This window comes from Danio rerio, chromosome 1, assembly GCF_049306965.1.
Source record: "Danio rerio strain Tuebingen ecotype United States chromosome 1, GRCz12tu, whole genome shotgun sequence".
NCBI classification, from domain to species: domain Eukaryota; kingdom Metazoa; phylum Chordata; class Actinopteri; order Cypriniformes; family Danionidae; genus Danio; species Danio rerio.
In genome coordinates, this window is record NC_133176.1 from 7,772,645 (window position 1) to 7,792,500 (window position 19,856).

At 35.6% G+C, this 19,856-nt stretch overlaps 1 long non-coding RNA gene across 1 annotated transcript in view; it reads left to right on the top strand.

Annotated features, from left to right (window-relative positions):
* Positions 1 to 11,980: 11,980 nt before the first annotated feature.
* LOC141384432 (uncharacterized) overlaps positions 11,981 to 19,856 on the top strand; it is a 30,683-nt gene continuing 22,807 nt past the window's right edge. The window contains exons 1-2 of the long non-coding RNA XR_012405411.1: positions 11,981 to 12,042; positions 12,173 to 12,254. This is a non-coding gene — a long non-coding RNA (uncharacterized lncRNA). The remainder of the gene's footprint in view (positions 12,043 to 12,172; positions 12,255 to 19,856) is intronic.

A 19,856-nucleotide genomic window follows, 5' to 3' on the forward strand; every position in this document is an offset into this window, starting at 1 on the left:
GATCGTTATTAATATTTGAGCAGCGTATTAGAATGATTTCTATAGGACCACGATCTTTGCATCACAAAAATAAGTTATATTTTAAAATATATTGCAGTGATAAAGTCAAATATTTCACAATTGAATATTATTATCCAACAATAACAAAACCGATTGGTTAAAAAATTTATGCTTATCTTTTTTTTTCCCGTGTCAATATATAGCTTTAGCTTGCTTGAATGTTTCCCCCCCTTTCCTTTCATTTTTTCCCCCTTCTCGAGCTCAAAAGTGTTTTGTTGTATGATTTGGAACTGGAATATCAAGCCCATAAAAACCATATCAATACATTCCAGATTTTTCATTTGTGTTAACTCAACCCGGCCTTTTACAAAACACTGCCATGGCTGCGGGACGCTGGATTGTACTCTGTTCTGAATGTTTTTATACCCTGAACTTTACGAATGAAATTAATATCACTTCCAGTGAAAACTGCTGTAGTTAAAACTGCCATGAGGAGGTCCATCCGGTTTTAGAAGAGGAACAAAAACATGAGCATATCATCTTCATCGATTGAATTTTGGCTGAATAGGTCATTAAACAAACCAGATATATCTTCGTTTTTTTGTATTAACGCTTTTGCAGTGTCGTGCTCATAATTGTGCTGAATGTACCAAAGGTTTAGGGCTGCCGTAGACTGTCCAATCACTTTTTCTACACCATTTATTTGATTAAAAAAGAGAAAATCTTCTTAAAATATATACAATTGATCACTCAGTTTTTCCTTTTTCACTGTACTGTTTTACACTGCCTGTTTTAAACACTAAAAAGCTGTAAGATGTGGCCACAGCTCTGATTTTTTGTTGTGAAAAATGGAAGTGTACATACGTATGGTTTATATGGTGTGGAATAGTTCAGCCAGAATTGAAATGTCGGATTGAATTTCTTGCGAGATCATTTCTTATAAGAAAGACAGTTATGTGCATCTCACCAACTGAGTGAACGATGTCAGAATGTCTTTATTTTGGTGAACTGCCTCTTTAAATGTGTCCAGCCTCTCTGAAGTGCAGACTGAGGTCAGACTTGACTTTCTTTCGCTTTTGCACTGTTCATGTGCTCTAAAACGAGCGGCTGCTGGTTGAATGACAGCTTTCAGGGCTCCACCTTTGAGTTTTTCCTCTGTTTCAGCACAGATGATTGTATAAAGTTGTTTATCTCACAGAAAATGACTCCGGGTCTTCATTTCTGAAATGGGTTATTAATGTTTTTGGTGTTGTTTTGATTAATGTATATTCATATCATGTAAATTAATGTATATTCAATTATTATATATACAGTTGAAGTCAGAATTGTTAGCCTGGCTGTTTATTTATTTTTTCTTCCCCAATTTCTGTTTAACGGAGAGAAGATTTTGTCAACACATTTGTAATCATAATAGTTTTAATAACTCGTCTCTAATAACTGATTTATTTTATCTTTGCCATGATGACAGTAAATAATATTTTATTAGATATTTTTCAAGACACTTCTATACAGCTTAAAGTAACTGGGTTAATTAGGGTAGCTAGACAGGTTATTGTAATTGTATAACTATGTTTTGTTCTGTAGACTAGCGAAAAAAATATAGCTTAAAGCAGGGGTCACCAATCTTGGTCCTGGAGGGCCGGTGTCCCTGCAGGGTTTAGCTCCAACTTGCTTCAACACACCTGCCTGGGTGATTCAAGTATACCAAGTAAGAGATTGATTAGCTTGTTCAGGTGTGTTTGATTAGGGCTGGAGCTAAAATCTGCTGGACACCGGCCCTCCAGGAACAAGTTTGGTGACCACTGGCTTAAAGGAACTAATAATTTTGACCTTAAAATGGGATTTAAAAAATTTAAAACTGCTTTTATTCTTGCTGAAATAAAACAAATAAGACTTTCTCCAGAAGAAAAAATATTATGAGATACTGTGAAAATTTCCTTGCTCTGATAAACATCATTTGGGAAATATTTAAAAAAGAAAAAAATAATCAAAGGGGGGCTAATAATTCTGACTTCAACTGTATCTGTCTGTCTGTCTGTCTATCTCGAGTACACTGTATATATGAAGAGTGTAGATGCAAAAACCTCTAAAAGCCATTTGATGTTCTTCTAAAATTAGCATTTTTCTCCTGCACACACTTGCATTGAATAAAAAAATATAAACTGTAAGATATTTTAATTTAATAGGAATCATTTATTGACAGCCTCACAGTATTATAATATCAATTTGAACATTAAAAATGTTAATAGTTATATATTTTTCATTTTTTCCATTGTCAGCATTTTTTATTTAAAATATCCAAAAATTTTGTATGATGACTGATCATATTCTATATTTACAAATATATAAGATCTTATATCTACAATATCTACAAAAGTACTTTTTTTTTCCTTTTAATATTATGCCGTATGATGATGGAACATAAATTTACCATTTCGACATTTTATTTTTACAAAAGCTTTCAGAAATTATAGACACTTTCAACTCATATGCAATATTTATCTTAGGCTAATATGCAATTTCATGTTTGTCACTTCAGTCAATTTAGTTTGGTGCAAAAACAGTAAGCTGCTTGTACCTGTATTATTCTTTAGGATATATAAAACTATGGGGCAGTACCTTTATAAAAGATACTGCAGGTACCCACAGTGGTACCTAAAAGGTGCATATTATACCTAAAAAGTACCTTTGAGGTACTTGTAATATGGCAGTCAGCAAGATGAGTGAAAAAAATGAGTGAAAACATATGCTGGAATAGTTGGTGGTTCAAGCTGAAGGAAAATGAATGAATCTATAGATAACTAGACCGAATAGATAATTTAATCTCTCATATTGACGCATTTTTCCCAGTGATGGATTGAGGCTGGAAGGGCATCCGCTGCGTAGAACATGTGCTGGATAAGTTGGTGGTTCATTCCGCTGTGGCGACCCCAGATTAATAAAGGGACTAGGCCGAAAATGAATGAATAAATATTGACGCATGCGTGTCCGCTTGTAGACAGCAGAGGGCAGACCAACCATACATTTCACCCTCAAAAAGGTCTCAAAACTCCTCGTCAGAGACTTCCTCAAAAGTCAATCTAGTCAGAAATATTAATTACCTTCAGAATCTCACCGAGTGCCCTGACCTCAGATCTGCTGCGTCTATTATGCCACAATAAAGTCAGATTTCAGTCCGCCTGACAATATGGCAGTCAGCAAGATGAGTGAAAATAGATGCTAATTAGCACCTTCCACCGTGAAGCGCTGTGCCGCATTAAAGAGCGTGTTGATGCGGGTGCGAGAAGCCATTTTCCCCCCGTACAATCACACGGGCCTTGATTGCCGGCTTTGTGAACGCCGGGTGCAATGAGGCAGTATTTTCAGGGTCCCTTAGAAACCCATTTCAGCTGTTTTATCTGTTCAGTAGTGGTTTGCTGACACTACCCATAAACCCTTGTGCTTTTAGTGTGACATGGACCATGCTCTATTTGTGTGTGTGTGTGGGGGTGACCCTGAAATGTAACAGCTGGTGTGTAGGATCCCGTGGGACATGATAAACTCATTCGATATATAATAATGCATTAGGAAGGTTAGTCTTTTTTGGACAAAATACTACAGTATAAGAGTTTATTAATGCATCAGATGTGTGTGCACAGATTCAGCATCAGTAACAGTTGTGTATTCACAAATGTGGAAGTAAATACGCACACACACACACAGATATATTGAGTTATTGACCTTGAGGAGGGGAAAAAATAAATAGTTTCCTGCAAATCATGATGGTCAAGGAAATGTGCATATGGTTGATCTTCCCTTGGGTGGGCTAAATAATCATCTAAATCTAGACTGATTTCCAGTATTTAGGAAAGCAGTAGCTGGCCACTTTATTAGGTACACCTTAGTAGTACCTTTGCCTTCAGAACTGCCTTAATCCTCCATGCCATAGATTCAGTAAGGTACTAGAAATATTCCTCAGGGATTTGTGTCCATACTGACATGATAGCATCACAGAGTTGCTGTGGCGCAGTGTATGATTGCCTCACAGTAAGAAGATCGCTGGTTCGAGCCACACCTGGGCCAATTTCTGTGAGAAGTTTGCATGTTCTTCCTGTATTTGCGTGGGTTTCCTCCGGGTGCTCCGGTTTCACCCACAAGTCCAAATATATGTGCTATAGGTGAACTAGATAGGCTAAATTGTCCATAGTGTATGTGTGGGAATAAGAGTGTATGGATGTTTCCCAGTGATGGATTGCAGCTGGAGGGGATCCGCTGCGTAAAACATATGCTGGATAAGTTGGTGGTTCATTCCGTTGTGGCGACCCCAGATTATTAAAGGGACTAAACTGAAAAGAAAATGAATGAATGAATGAATGAATGAATAATATAACGAGAAAACAGTTCAAATTGTGCTTCATAAATGCTACGTGGTGTCTGGTTTGAGGTTAGCTTCTTGTGTTGAAGCACAAAATGTCAACTCTGTTATTGTAAATTCAGTTTAACAATAAGTTTAACAATTATTGATAACAGAATCAAATGTTTGATATAACATTTAAGCATTTTGCATTACATTGATGATGGATTACTGTAATTTACTGTAAATTATACATTTGTTGCTTATTATTCCAATTTAAAGGGGAAATAATGTAAAGTGCTTAAAATGTATCAGCAGTTCTGGAATGAGTCTTACATATTGTAATCCTTGCAGAATAGGCTAAAGGTTAATTTTATCAAAAGGAGACAGAGGAACGTGATTGTCTATTAAGCTTAATATTCTCAACTCTTACAGGTCCAAGAGTTAGGCCTACATTGAGGAGCTGTAAGTAGCCTCGCACCAGTAAATACAATGTACAGTACAAAATCTGTTAATCAGATAAAGAACTGCCCTGGTATTTTGGTATGGTTATTATTTCTGCAGCATGCCGTAGTTCAAAGTAGAATTACAATCTGATATCATCATTGCACTACAGCACATTTTTAGGTAAAAGTGTTTTTTGGACACATACCATGGTAAAAGTTCTTTGAAGTGCGACAGAGTAGTTGCAATAATGATTCTGCCAAGCAGAACATGATCTTGCATCAACATCTTTGTTGGTCGTAGAATAACATTTTTATTAAACAGTCAGATTTAAAGGCTAGAGTTATTGTTATTGTTTGCTAAGGGGCTTCAATAACATTCTTAACTTTAATTCCTGCGGTTTTAAGGGTAGCTATGGTTTAGTTATTGCATGAGGTTAAGAGGTTAAGAAAATGTTTCTTTTAAACCAAGATCCCGAAACGTTCTGCTTGAATGACTTGAATCTGGAATAGTCCTTGTTTATCCTTCTTAAATAGATGTCGTGTTCTTACATATCTGTTCCATATAGAGATTTCTCTTGACGCAGATAAACATTTCTCTAGAAAAACACCCACTAAACGTTGAACATTCTTAACTTTAATTCCTGGCATTTTAACCAACACAGGCTCATTGTGGATACGTACCCCTGTGTACATTTCTGGAGAGCACAAGAGAGGTACGTCTGACTGCATTTTGTCTTTAAAATGAACGCTATAGGACGGTATGACGCTGCTGACGACTTTTGTTCATTTTAGCACTACCAGCTGACGGCTTACTTCCATACAGATGACGTTTCCTAGTGTTTGCCTAGTAGCTCGGAGCACACGTTGTTGGACTTGGGACGTGGAGAGGAGCTCACTGCAGTGACAGGATTTGAGTCCGGTGAAGAACAGTTCCAGAAACCGGGTAAAACAAAAGCAAAAAATAAATGAGTAAGTAAACTAATAAACAACAGGCTGAAAATGTGGTTCGGCCACGACGGCTTTTCTTTTTCTAGGTTGCTTTTGAAAACACTATTGGTTGGGTTTAGGGACGGGGGTGGGTCAGTCGGTCAGTCATTCAGTGGACAGCAAGCTGGACTGGTCGGCTGAAGTGTATTTTGTGAGAAGAGGATGCGCAAATTTGTGATCATCAAAAACCATACACAGCTGCATCTGGTGGATTTGCAAAAAAATAAAAACTGTGAGCCTGAACTGTGTACCTCAGGTTACGTATTTCTCTGTCTTCAAAAATGAAGACCTGGGTATGTATTCACAATGAGTCTGGGTTTATTTTAAGAGTAGCTACAGTATAGTTATTGAATGAGGTTAAGAAGTTAAGAAAACGTTTGCTTGAAACCAAGATCCTGAAACGTTCTGCTTGAATGATTTGAAAAGTCCTTGTTTATCCTTAAATAGATAGTTGTGTTCTTACATATCTGCTCCATAGTGAGATTTATCTTGACGCCGATACACATTTCTCTCGAAAAACACCCACTAAACGTTGCACAGCGGAAACAGACAAACATCAATTTCTCTGCGTGGCAATTGAGCACAGACACCTTATCATCGCGCATTCACCAAACACGTCTGTGCTGAAGTTGACGTATTGCTCTGATGTGATCGCTTGCACTGAGGAGGACAGGAGTACGCATGATAGAATAATGAAGCAGGAACTGTGTGGACCTCCACGGCTCTATTTTTACAGGCATGGCAGGAGGAAGTGGAATGGAAAGGCTATCTTGCATTATGCATGGCCTGAGAGAAAGAGAGGAGCAGAGGGTAGCGGGGAAAAAAACAGCACTTCCTCTAGTGGGACAACAGACAAAAGAATGCTTTTATATTCAGAGTGTATGCATGCGTATGTGTATTTTATGATCTCTACTATGGTATGAGGGGACTAGAGAGTTGAAATGTTATATGTGCAATTGGATGTGCAAATGAAATAATTATAATAGTAGTTATAATAGATATTCAGGCCGGTTTCATATGCTTTATATGGTGTTATGGATATTTTTGTATGTGGTAAATACAGTAGGAGACAAAATTTGTAGATTTGTATTTGTAGATGTGGTCTTTCTAATGTAATAGAAATCTGCAGATTTAAACAAAGTGATTTTGAGAGTATAGAAGCTGAAAACTTTATACAAAACAAATATTATGATAACGATATATGACTATATAACTATATTCATTCATTCTCTTTTCGGCTTAGTCCCTTTATTCATCAGGCTTCGCCACAGTGGAATGACTTATCCAGCATATGTTTTACACAGCGGATGCCCTTCCAGCTGCAACCCAGAACTGGGAAACATTTGGTTCATTTTAAAGTACAGATTTAAGCTTTATTTGTATGTATTTCTTATGTCTGTGAAGAAAGTATTCGCTGAGATTCCAGTGTGTTTGTTGAACACAAAACTGTCGTAAAAGCACACGTCTGGTCTGATCTTCTCCCCCAGAGAAAGGTAAAGTCTAAATCGCATTTGCGGCTGGCCAGAAGTGTGATATGCACTTTAATATAGCAGCATTTTTATGACACTGTATAACAATAATTAATATTTTTACAGTGCTGTGACTGTTGGGTTTAGGGTTGGGGTAGGAGTAAGTGTAACGGAGGCCAGCTAGTGTGTGGTGTGCAGGTAAACCTCACTCTTCTGACCTCTAAAGGTGCTCTAGTGACAGATGCTAGAGGACATGGTCTTTAGCCTCCTTGTTAGAGCAACCAACTCCTATGCGGAAGGTCGCCGGTTTGATACCAGCTCGGATGGGGTTGGGTGGCGTAGAATCGGTGGGGTTACATATGCATTAAAAATACTATTTATTGGTTTACTTAAATAGATAACATAAATAATAATTGGTACAACTACTGTTTTTACGTTACTGTGGCGGTTGGGTTTAGGGGTGGGGGTAGACGTTGACAAAATACAATAAATGAAAAATTCAATAAATAATATAAAGAATTCTCGTTAACTTCTGGCCCAAACCCTATTGGATCTATTTACAACCCCGGAGAACTGTCAGTCTATAGCAATCAACGATTGGCTTCTGCACTAGTAGGCGGGGCTTTATTCACCATTTTGACTGTTATACTTTTCCCCTTTCACTACAGAGTGACATGTCTTGTGTATTCTGTAGTCTTTGGTTCATAAGATTTATTTACAATATAGTTTGTGAAGTAATATTTTCTGTCTCTTAGTAGTTTTATTATATGAGAGACTTGCTTTGTTTACCAATTAAGTTCATCTAATTGGATTTGCATTGTAAACATTCAATAAAAAGTTATTAAAAAGGTATTATTTTTATTTCATATCCCTTTTTTTCTGTGATTTCCTACATCCTTTGGGTTAAAAAAAATATCTACAATTGAGAGTTTTTACATTTTGTTTTTATTTTTAATTTAACAGCATGTCCACTGTAGTGGACCACAGGACCATTTTAGTTCGAAACGACCGCCAAACCCAGACAACAAAACTGTAGAGGATATGGCTGTAAAGGGATATTAATCCAATATTAATGTAACAAAAACTAAACAAAAGCCATTTTTTCCTTTTGTATTGAAATTCCTGAAACAGTTTAGTCTGAAAGAGAGCCGAACTCAAAAAAGAAAAAGAAAAAACAGATGTGATGTTAATCCAAAACAAATTTAATATAAAAGCGATTTAAAACTGATTGTCATTCTCTAATTGTCTCTAATTCTCTAATTGTCTGATTGTCAAACTCTAAATCAGATTCCCCCTCAACTATTTCATTAAAAAATCCTCTCTGCTTCAGTTCAGCATCCTACAACATGCAAACATTAATTACATTAAGATGGTCTTGGTGTCCTCTACTGAAAAAAACAGCTTAAACCAGCCTATGCTTGTTGGCTGGTTTTTGCTGGTCGACCAGGCTGGTTTTAGAGGGGGTTTTGGCCATTTCCAGGCTGGTTTACAGCCATTTCCAGCCTGGTCTTAGCTGGTCAGGCTGGGAGATGACCAGCTAAAACCAGCTTGACCAGCCTAGCCAGGCTAGCAGCCCAGCCAAAACCAGCTAAAACCAGCTTAAACCAGGCTGGTCAAGCTGGTTTTAGCTGGATTCAGCTGGTCATTTTCCAGCCTGACCAGCTAAAACCAGACTGGAAATGGCTGAAAACCAGCCTGGAAATGGCAAAAACCCCTCTAAAACCAGGCTGGTCAACCTAACACCAGTCAACCAGCCTAGGCTGGTTTAAGCTGGATTTTTCAGCAGGGTCCACTATAGCGGACATTTAAAAAAGGATGATATTTTGAAATACAAACAAGTTAACAGCTTTGGAAGCTAAATGTATTGTTCCTAACACTTTAATAAACAATTATAATGTAATAATAATAGTAAAAAAAAACATTTAAAAAGCTAAATTTGACATACCTCTCTCCATACCATAAAATGTGTATTTTTTTGTCGGCCATTTTGGATGCAGTGTAAGAAGTGGTTCCTAGCATGCCAGCCAATCAAATGACATATCACTAGAAAGCCCAGGATTTCATCTGAACAGTACAACAGGACTTGACAGAGTAGCTCAAAAAACTCAAAGAAAATTCATGAAAAGGCACCGTCCACTACAGAGGACACAAGTCAATGGACAGGGTTAAGCTCTCTCATTAAGTTTTTCATATGTTAAGTTTTTAAATACTCCCAAAATCATTCCGCAAAGATCCACAGATTTGTTACAAAATTCTGCGCAGAAATACCAAAAAAGTCTGCAGATTCTGTCTGACCCTACTGATAACTAACCACAACAATACACTGATAAAAAAGATTTAAACAATTGTTACAAACCATTTTCATGGGTTAAATTTAAACAAACAGATGTAATGTTCAACTTTTCTTTGTATAAATTCAGCCTAAATAAATAGCTTGCACCCACTTACCTTAAAAAAAAGAACTTGAGTGACTCCAACGAATCGTTTTCACAGTGTATCCAGCGCAGCTTCATTTTCTGGGTTCTGGGATGTTTAAAACGGTGCCTCTGTGATAAAAGCACCGTTGGGTGATGATAAGTAATGCATATTTGATGTAGTCAAATGGAGGCTGATTTGAATAAAAAGCTCAGTGTGAAGTGTGTCTCTCACGAGCGGCAGCAGCGGGTTTAGATCTCTGGAGACAGGTGTTGACTAATGAGGAGCTTTTTCTGAATCCAGCCATGATGATTAAGTGTTAATTACAACAGGTCAGCTTGACACATTTCCAATAATTGGAAATATTTTGGGGATTTTGATTCGCAGGACAACACAAAAGAATGCATTAGTGCGCCTAATGAGATGTCTGTTTAGTTTGCCGCTGACCCACTTGACTTTCCGCTGTCTCCTTCAAGGACTATTCAGGAGTTTAGAGAAAGCTGAAAGCCTCATCGACCAGCTATGGAGTCCAGCATGCTGTCAAAATGTATTTTCAACAATTTCCACAAACAGTCATGCTAAATACATCTCATTTCTGTCTGTGTAAAATCAAAACTTACAATGTTTATTTCGCTAGCGCACATTGTTTTTCTAGATGAGCAATTAATCTAAGCAAGTTAATCCACAGAATTAAAAAAAAAACTTCTTTGTAATGTTTAATTAATGTGTGATTCATTCATTTTCCTTCAGCTTAGTCTATATTTCAGAGATTGCCACAGCGGAATGAACCACCAACTATTCCAGCATATGTTTTATGCAGTGGATGCCCTTTCAGCCACAACCCACAACCTTCTTGCTGTGATGTGACAGTGCTGACAGTGAGCCACCATGCCACCTAAAGTGTCATTCATTTATTAATTTATTCATTTTCCTTTGGCTTAGTCCCTTTATTTATCAGGGGTTGCCACAGCAGAATGAACTGCCAACTTACATAAAGTCATAATTTTTTTTTACATTTTTTAATCCAAGAAACTGTATAACAGTATAAAGAATACTATACCACTAGCACACACAACACTCTACAGTGAAAGGGAACAGTTCTTTAACACAATATCTACATTGGATAAACAGGAAAGAAGAGCAAAACAATAATAATTAAATAAAAAATAAATAAAAAAGTTGCATGAAAGATCTCATCATATTTATTTCCCAGAAAGAAGCACATTTTTTATTATCAATTAATTAAATGTTTTATTTCACATAAAACGTCTATAAGAGTTGGTATTTTTTTTTTAAGAAACCACTGTTTGTGAAAGTAATATTTCCCAGCAAGTAAAAGGAAGTTCACAATAGATTCTAACACTTTGTTTTGAAATTAAAAATAACAAATTGCAACCTTAAGGTGCAAATTACAACTCGTATAATCCGTGGAAAAGTAATATGAAGTTAAATCATACCAAAACAATGACGATATATTGAAGAAAAAAGAAGACAAGAAAAAAAATCCAGAGATTATTGTCTTCACATGTGTATTTAAAGGTGCAATTATTAAAAATATCACAATATTTTTAAAGTAGGATCATTTTTTAATTATTATTTATTTTTTATTTTTTTAACTTATTTTTATTTAATTTCTTTATTTAATTTCTTCATTTTTTACATTTTATTTGATCTTTTTTTAATTGATTATTATTATTTTTTATTGTTATTATTATTATTATTATTATTTTACTTTGATTATAATTTTTAAATAATAATAATAAAAAGAATAGGTGACACGGTGGCACAGTAGGTAGCGCTGTTGCCTCACAGCAAGAAGGCCTCGGCTGGGAAAGTTGGCTTTTTTGTGTGGAGTTTTGCATGTTCTCCCTGTGTTCGCGTGGGTTTCTTCTGGGTGCTACGGTTTCCCCCACAGTCCAAAAACATGTGCACAGGTGAATTGGGTATGCTAAAATTATTTGTAGTGTGAATGAATGTGTATGGATGTTTCCCAGAGATACGTTGCAGCTGGAAGGGTATCTGCTGCGTAAAACATATGCTGGATAAGTTGGTGGTTCATTCCACTGTGGCAACCACAGATTAATAAAGGGACTAAGCCAAAAAGTTAGTGAATAATAATAAATTAATAAAATAATAAGAATTATTATTATTACTATTAACTAAATCATTTATATCATTTATTTCAATAACAAACATACAAATTTACAAATTTGGTCCTTCTCTTTTGACGTCAGTTCGACGACGTCAGGTATATTTTTAACCACCCCCCTCTCATCGTTACTTTGCTACAAGTGGTTGATGCTAAAAGAAAGCCCCGCCCCCTAATAAGTATTCCGTTTCAGTTCGAAGTACCTTCAACTTCAGTCTCAGCACTTTCAACTAAATATCTAAAGTAATATAAAATCTCAGAACTGTAGCATCATCTATCATGCAAATTAATAAATAAAAGATTTAAACGTGTTAATAGTTTCTGTCCCTTTAAGATAATTGCGACGCTTCTCCTTCTCAATCATCTCAAACAGGAAAAAGTAGTCTAAATGTCAGGAAGGAGAAGAAAACCATCAAATTTATGAACAATTTTAGCCAGTTTCAGCTGTCTGAGAGGTGAGTAATCTGTTTAAATGCTGTTGAACTTGTTTGCTCATGGGATTTAGTAAAAGGTTTATTACCATTTGAGATACAGTAACTTACACGAGTGAACGGATGTGAAATGCTCACATTGTCAATCTTTCATCTAAGCTCAATTTGTAAAAATATTTTCATTTTGACACCCTGCATCTTTTTTAAAATTTGTATATTGGTTTATTTGAATATTTATTTATTTAATATTTAATTTAAAAATAACTTTTTTTGTAGTAATTTTGTCTGTCACGCTGCTGTTCTTGACTGTTTGGCGCCATCTTGTGACTGAATAACATGTAGATTAGGCTGAGCTTCATTCCTCCAGTTTTCTTTCTGGAAGTTTAATTCACAATTAGCAAAATATTACAGCTCAGAATAATGATTTGTGTCATATTGTTTACTTTTGCGGCAAGTAGCCATGTGATAAGAGGAGTGGTGGAAAGAGTACTGAAAAATCATACTTGAGTAAAAGTACCATTACTTGCCTAAAAATGTAGTGTAAGTAGAGTAAAAGTATCTGTTGTAAATATTACTCAAAGTATGAGTAAAAAGTAGCCCTTTTAAAAGTACTCAAGTGTGTAGTGAGTATTACGCTGTAAAAAGCTGATGCATTTACATGTAATTTGTGCATGTTTGTTTAAACGCAATATTCTATAGTGCATTTAGTTATTGCCCAGCAAGCAGACAACATAAGATGTTAATATTAGGTTAGATTTAGATTTGGATGTCAGGTGACCAAAATTAAATGTCTAGTCAATCTTTTGATGCCAAAATGACGTTGATTTTTGGTCGATTTTAGGTTGTTAGAAAGTGACCAAAATCCAACGTTGAACTAACATCTTAAACTAACTTGATATTGACGTCAAATACTGACATTTATTCGTCAGATGTGGAAACGAAAATCCAACGTCTGATAGACGTCATAGTGGTAGCGTGCACACAACCTCAAGCTGTAACATCGTTAGATGTTGATGGTTGATTTTAGGTTGGACGTTGGACATTGACTTTCATTTCCAAACAAGATGCAATGTCCCCATAACGTTTGGGTGCAGCATCAATCTGACGTCATGTTGACTTCTTGGGCCTGCTGGGCGTTTAAGGCCTTCGTACAGTAAACATCTGTCATCTTCCCATCAGTGACAGCATCTAAACAGTCTCTGGGTCATTGCGTGTGACGATTTTGAACATCATCTTGGACGCTTTCAATGCTTCCAAACAGTTTGTCTCAATTATAAATCACCCATGTCTTGAAATTGTTCATTCGGAGGCTACTTACTTTCTATATGCGATTTGATTGGACAGGAATCACAGGACTAATTTTTCTAATCCCCATAGACAAGAAATAATAAAGTAGTGACTGCAGGTTGATGGAAAGTAGTGGAGTAAAAGTACAGATACTGCAGTAAAAATGTACTCAAGGGAAAGTAAAAGTACATGTTTTTAAAACTACTTAGTAAATTACAATTCCTGAGAAAGACCACTCAATTACAGTAATTTGCGTATTTGTAATTAGTTACTTTACACCACTGGATAAGAGTAATAATTTACATCTACATGGTTGTTTTCTCACAATAAAGTACTTCTAGTCTTGATGCACCTACATTTTCTCTGATATTTAAGTTTTACCTACAAATTAGTTATAATGTAATATTTTTATTTGTAAATTATACATTTTTTTGGGTTTAAAACATTAACACGAAGCATTGATTAGATTCTTTTTTGGCTGCTAGCTGAAGTATAATAAGATAAATACAATTTCTGTCACTTGTAATTTTTAATATTTTTAATGTTTATTAATATTTAAGACTTTTCATAGGCCGTAATGGTTTTTTAAAAATAATTAGGAAGGATAAGAGCATAATATAATTTGCTGTAAATCGTAGTCGAACTATTGTTTCATTTAGCTCACCATGCTAACTTGGAGCGGAATGTAAATATATGTGGTCTTGCTACAAATATACCTCAATGACATGCAAAAATATGTTAATGTTTTGGCTATAGAATGAATTGCTTCTTCAGTAATGATGAAAACATTGAATGACGCTCTTGTGTTTGTGAATGGAATGAATGAGTGTTCATTTCTTGAGAGTGGTGAATTTGAGTCTAAAGCAGAGTACCACAGTCAACCCTCTCAACCACGCTATAGGCTTGTTTATAATAAAGCTGTTGTGAGGAGCAAGATAAGCGGAGACGCTGAACTCTATTTCTAACTTGGCAGGCTTGTAAACACTGCCAAATGTGACAATAATGTCCCGTAACCGCTGCCAGCTGCCTGCCAGATACCTGACAGCTCTCAATGATTCTGCTGTTTCTCCGCCAGTATGGTTTGTAAAGGCTGTCCCGCCGCATTAAGAGCTCTGGAGCTTCCAGATTCTTCTAGCATTTCAAGAACACACCCTTAGCATCCAACTAACAACATCTGAGTGTTTACAAAGAAGCTTGTTTTAGAAAGAGGAGCCAAATATCCATGTTTTTAGGTAGTGATGTTTCTGTGTTGTGCATTATTGCTTTAAAAGGATTCTAGCATAATTCTAGATCACTCTAGTTATATAGTTCTAAATAGCTAAAAGGTTTCTTGTAGCAATAGCTAATTAAAATTAATTTCTTAAGCTTCCACGACAAACCAGGTTATTTATCAGTTTATAGTAGTGTAAATAAAAAATTTAAATCATATAATTAAAAAATATGATTTATTAATATCTTAATTTGCAAGTTAAGAAAACACATGCAAATAGAAGAATACTAACAAATTGAGAAAGCATCTTTAGGAATTTTACAGCACGTGTGTATGAGAAATTCCATGCAAATGTCAACCTTGCCATAAAAAAAAGTTTTCACCAAAATAGCGAAATGCTTTATAGTTTTTTTGTGTAGGCTTGTATTTTAAAGTTCTACAGAAATACTCAAAAATGTCTCTGTCGATGTTTTCAAACAATTATATTTGATTTACCAAAGTCACACAAGTGGAAACTTCACATCTGTCATATTCATAAGAGGTGTCACATCCATAACCAAGCTTTTTCCTCATAAATGCAAAAATGTGGAATAAAATAAAATCAATAACTTTTGTTCTATAGAGTGCAGACTCTTATTCTTTTTATTAGTATTATTTCATTTGGATTGTGCGGTTTAATTTACAGAATATCTACAAAGTATGTTGTAGACTGCAAACCCGCTATGTTTTTTGCATGTTTTTTTCCTTATTTAAGCTATAAAAATGTTTACAGATTAGTATTTTTCTGATGCTATAACTCTGTGCTTAGTAGTTTTGGAAAATATTTACAGATGTGTCAATATAATGTTAACATATACTTTTTCTGTAAATTTTACTGCAGTTGTTACTGCAAATGTCACATCCATACTGCTGGAATTGCTTGTATGCAAATTCTAACAATACATGCAAATACAGAAACGCGTTGCAAATAGCGTATAATGAAAATGTCAGAGGTCCCTAAAAAGTGATGAACTGTCACTGTAAAAAAAATATTTTGCTCATTTACATTTTAGGTTGAACCCAGTGGCGCAAAAAGGGGGTATGCAGTATATGCGGCGCATAGGGGCGCCACACATGGGGGGCGCCATTGTGCCACAACAATTTTTTTAATTATCCATATTAAAAGTTTCAAATAGTATATATTAATAATTATTATATATATATATATATATATATATATATATATATATATATATATATATATATATATATATATATAGTTAAAAATGTTTATTTAGTATTTTATACGCGTATAAAATATATATTTATTTAGTATTGTATTTTATTACATTAAAAAATCATTCCACCCTGCCCCCCCCCCCCCCCCCCCCCCCCCACATTTTTCATACCATATACATGTTTTTATAAATTTATTATGTATCATATTGATTCATCAGGCCTTTTGGTAACTTCTTAGCTCAAATCTATTTTAATTTTAGCTACAAACAAAGTTATAACATTTCAATTAAATAGAACATTTCACACAGTTTGTTTCTGTTTTTTTTTTACACTAAACATTTGACAGTCTTTTTTATTTCACTTTTAGCAGTTTCAGTCAATTGTTCTTGCAAAGACAGACCTTACACTTCTCACAGTATGCATGTGAGAAGTAATCGCAATGTTCTTTTGCACTTTAGGACTCCCATGTCTATGATTTTGTTTTGACAAATGTAGTACAAAAAGTCCAAAAGCAAGGCTAGTCAAGGTGCTATAATCATTTAGTAAGGTAAAATTAAACTGAGACGAAATTTGGGGTGGTATGAGATGCATTTCTTTGCGACTTAACATGCTTAATGTAATTATACCTTTTACTACTTCATACTATTTCAGTTGTGTTCAGAACTGCGAAACTGTATTTTTTTAAGTATATTTATATCTTTATGAAAAAATATCTTTAATTTATTGATGGAAATATTTTCCACATTTTATCACTTGCCTGTTTTAAAATATAGTTGGATTGAAGGGGGGGCGCGGAAAAGTTGAAGCCGCATCAGTAAATCTGCAGTTGCGCCCCTGGTTGAACCAATTCAACTTTACAAGTCATTTTGACTTGCAACAATTAAACTGACTTAAAATATCAAGGTACATTTTGTTTAAACTTGAAAAAAAGATTCAACCTGATTAAATGTTTAAATTAAGACATAACAACACAAGCTGTCATGACTTTTTACTATGTGCTTTTTATAGTGTGCCTGCTAGCTGTTAATAACATTTCGTTTAACACTATATGTGCAATTTGTCAAATTATTGGGGCTAAAAATACACAAACAATAACGGTTATGCTGATGAACATTGAAACACAATGTCGAAAGTGTCTGTTAAAGGAGCGCTGACAGTTTTGACAGTTACAAGTTCGAAAATGGCGGGAAATAAAGAACCACAAATTTAAGCACAAAAAGCTTAATGTTCTTTGAGATTATATGGAATATTTGAAAATATAACTACAATGCGAAAGTACATTTGGTTTTAAAGAACAATCATTCTTACCGTACGTTCACACCGAAAGCGGCGAGAGCGTCCAAGGTCGCTCTGGCCGCCCTGGCGACAACTCTCTCTGCCTTCAGCTCCTGCGGCGAGAGCGTCAAAACTCGCTACATTGATCTCTTATTTAAAGGAGCCGTTGCAGCATATCAGTTACATTCCTGCATAAAACATGTTTCTACCGTGAAAATGTTGCGCACTTCTTATCAAATTCAAGATCAAGTTGCGTGTGGAGCGGCTTTGCTCTATTTATCCAATATGTGTTCATATGGCTGAAATATCCTGAAGCAGCAGTACTGTTTTGTACTGTCACATCGCGTGAGATTCCCGCTTTTTTAAGATAAATTTATATAACATTAATGAACATCAGTAACTCGCCAGTAATATATTTAATGTATGTTCCTGTAGGAAAAAATGGTAAATAATTGGAAATCCGGCGACCGCAATAATTAAACCCTTGGAAACAACTGTGGTCGGAACCAAAGTTCACAGGTGTTCTCTGAACTGCTATCAAGCGATGGACGTCTTCATTCTGATTGCTTGCCGCCGAAACTCGTCATAGCTCATTACCATAAAGTTGACTTCATTTCAACTCTCCTCGACGCTCATGCCGGCAAAGACGCGCCGCGCTGCTCCTCGCCGCTTATCGCCGCCGGCTCTCATTGAAAATGAATGACTTCCGGCTACTTTGACGCTCTCGCCGCTTTCGGTGTGAACGTACGGTTAGAGTGGTAGTTGGTGGGACAAGGATTTGACACCTGAAAATGTGTGATGCCTTTGAAGAATAGGCCTACATTTCATTCCAATCACACTAAGCTTCTCAGTTAAAGGACTAATTTAATAAAGCTAGAGAAGAACTTTGTCTTGGTGCAATGAATTAAGGTTTATTAAGCTGCCTTAACATCAGGTTAAATTTAGTTGAAACTTAAAAAGTTAAGTTGAAACCTGACTAAATGTTTAAATATAGTCATACTACAGTTAGGGTTATACTGTATGTATCACACTATGTATCACTGAGTCACACTATGTATTTTCTTACAGTGTGCCTGCTAGCTGTTAAAATAACATTTTATTTAATGCTATTTGTGCGATTTGTCAAATTATTAGGGCTAAAAATATATAAACAATAACCATACAACCAGAACGTTAAAATAAACAAATAATTCGCCTCTCAGAACAACTGACTTTAAACAGGAAGTACATTTTAAAAAACTTTAGTGTATTTAGTGATGAACATTGAAGCACATCGTCAAAAGTTTCTGATGAGAGAGCGCTGACAGTTTTGACAGTTACAGGTTTGAAAAAAGGCGGGAAATAAAGAACACTAAACTGAAGCATAAAGAGAAGGATTTTTGGGCCTAAAATGTTCTCTGAGACCATAAGGAACGTATGAAAATATAACTACAATGTGTAAAGTACATTTGGTTTTAAAGAACAATCGTTTTTTTAGAGTGATAAAGTTTGTGGGACAAGGATTTGACACCTGAAAATGTGACGTGTTTGAAGTATAGGCCTACATTTCATTCCAATCACACTGAGCTTCTCAGTTAAAGGACTAATTCAATTAAGCTAGAGAAGAATTCACCCCTTTGTCTTGGTGCCGGGATGAATTAAGCTTTAAACAGACTTGATACGGACTGTCAGACCCCATTAGAAAACAGCAATCTGACAAAAAAAAGAGAGCGAGTGGGAGCTGAGAGCTGCGGCACAAAGCTATACTGCCAACGTTATTCAGGCTGTTGGTATAAATTAAACATTGACTGTACTCATATGAGTGCCGGGACACAAACGCTCCACTGATTATATGCTGTCAGCGTGCGGCAAACACAGCCTGCGAAAGTGAAGGTCAAACATGTCGGGATATACATGAGAGAGGGAGAGAGAGAGACTTCAGTGTACTGTTTGATTGATGCCGCTCTTTCATCCGCCATCACCTCGTTCCTTTTCTGTCCAAATATGAAATGATGCAAGAGATGAGGAGTGTGTGACAAATTTGCCTACTTCAAATAATTTAGAGGTTCACAGAACATTTCAGAAAAGAAACCATCCGGATGAAATCAAAAGCGCAAAAAAGCATTTTTGATGCTGTTGTTAGCGCCTATGACAAACGATAAAAGCATCTTCTGTGATTTATGAGAAATATACAGTTGAAGTCAGAATTATGAGCCTCCCTGTATTTTTTCCCCAATTTCTGTTTAACAGAAATAATTTTTCAACACATTTCAAACATTTAATTACTAATTTCTAATAACTGGGTTATGTTATCTTTGCCATGATTACAGTACATAATATTTTAATAGATATTTTTTAAGATACTTGAAGTATTTAGCTTAAAGTGATATTTAAAGGCTTAACAAGATTAATTAGGCTAGTTAAGATAATTAGGCAAATCATTGTATAATAATGGTTTGTTCTGTAGACAGTCAAAAAAATTAAATAAAATCTCTCTCTCTCTCTCTCTCCATCAGCCCAGGTGTGGCCATCATCCTTTGCGGTCTGTTGTCACTACAGATCCAGTAATGCGGAAATGGAGTGTGCTGCTAGTAGCGGGGAAGAAAAAGAGCTGGAAATGATCGAACCTAAAGCGGGTTTTAAATCGGATGTGTGGA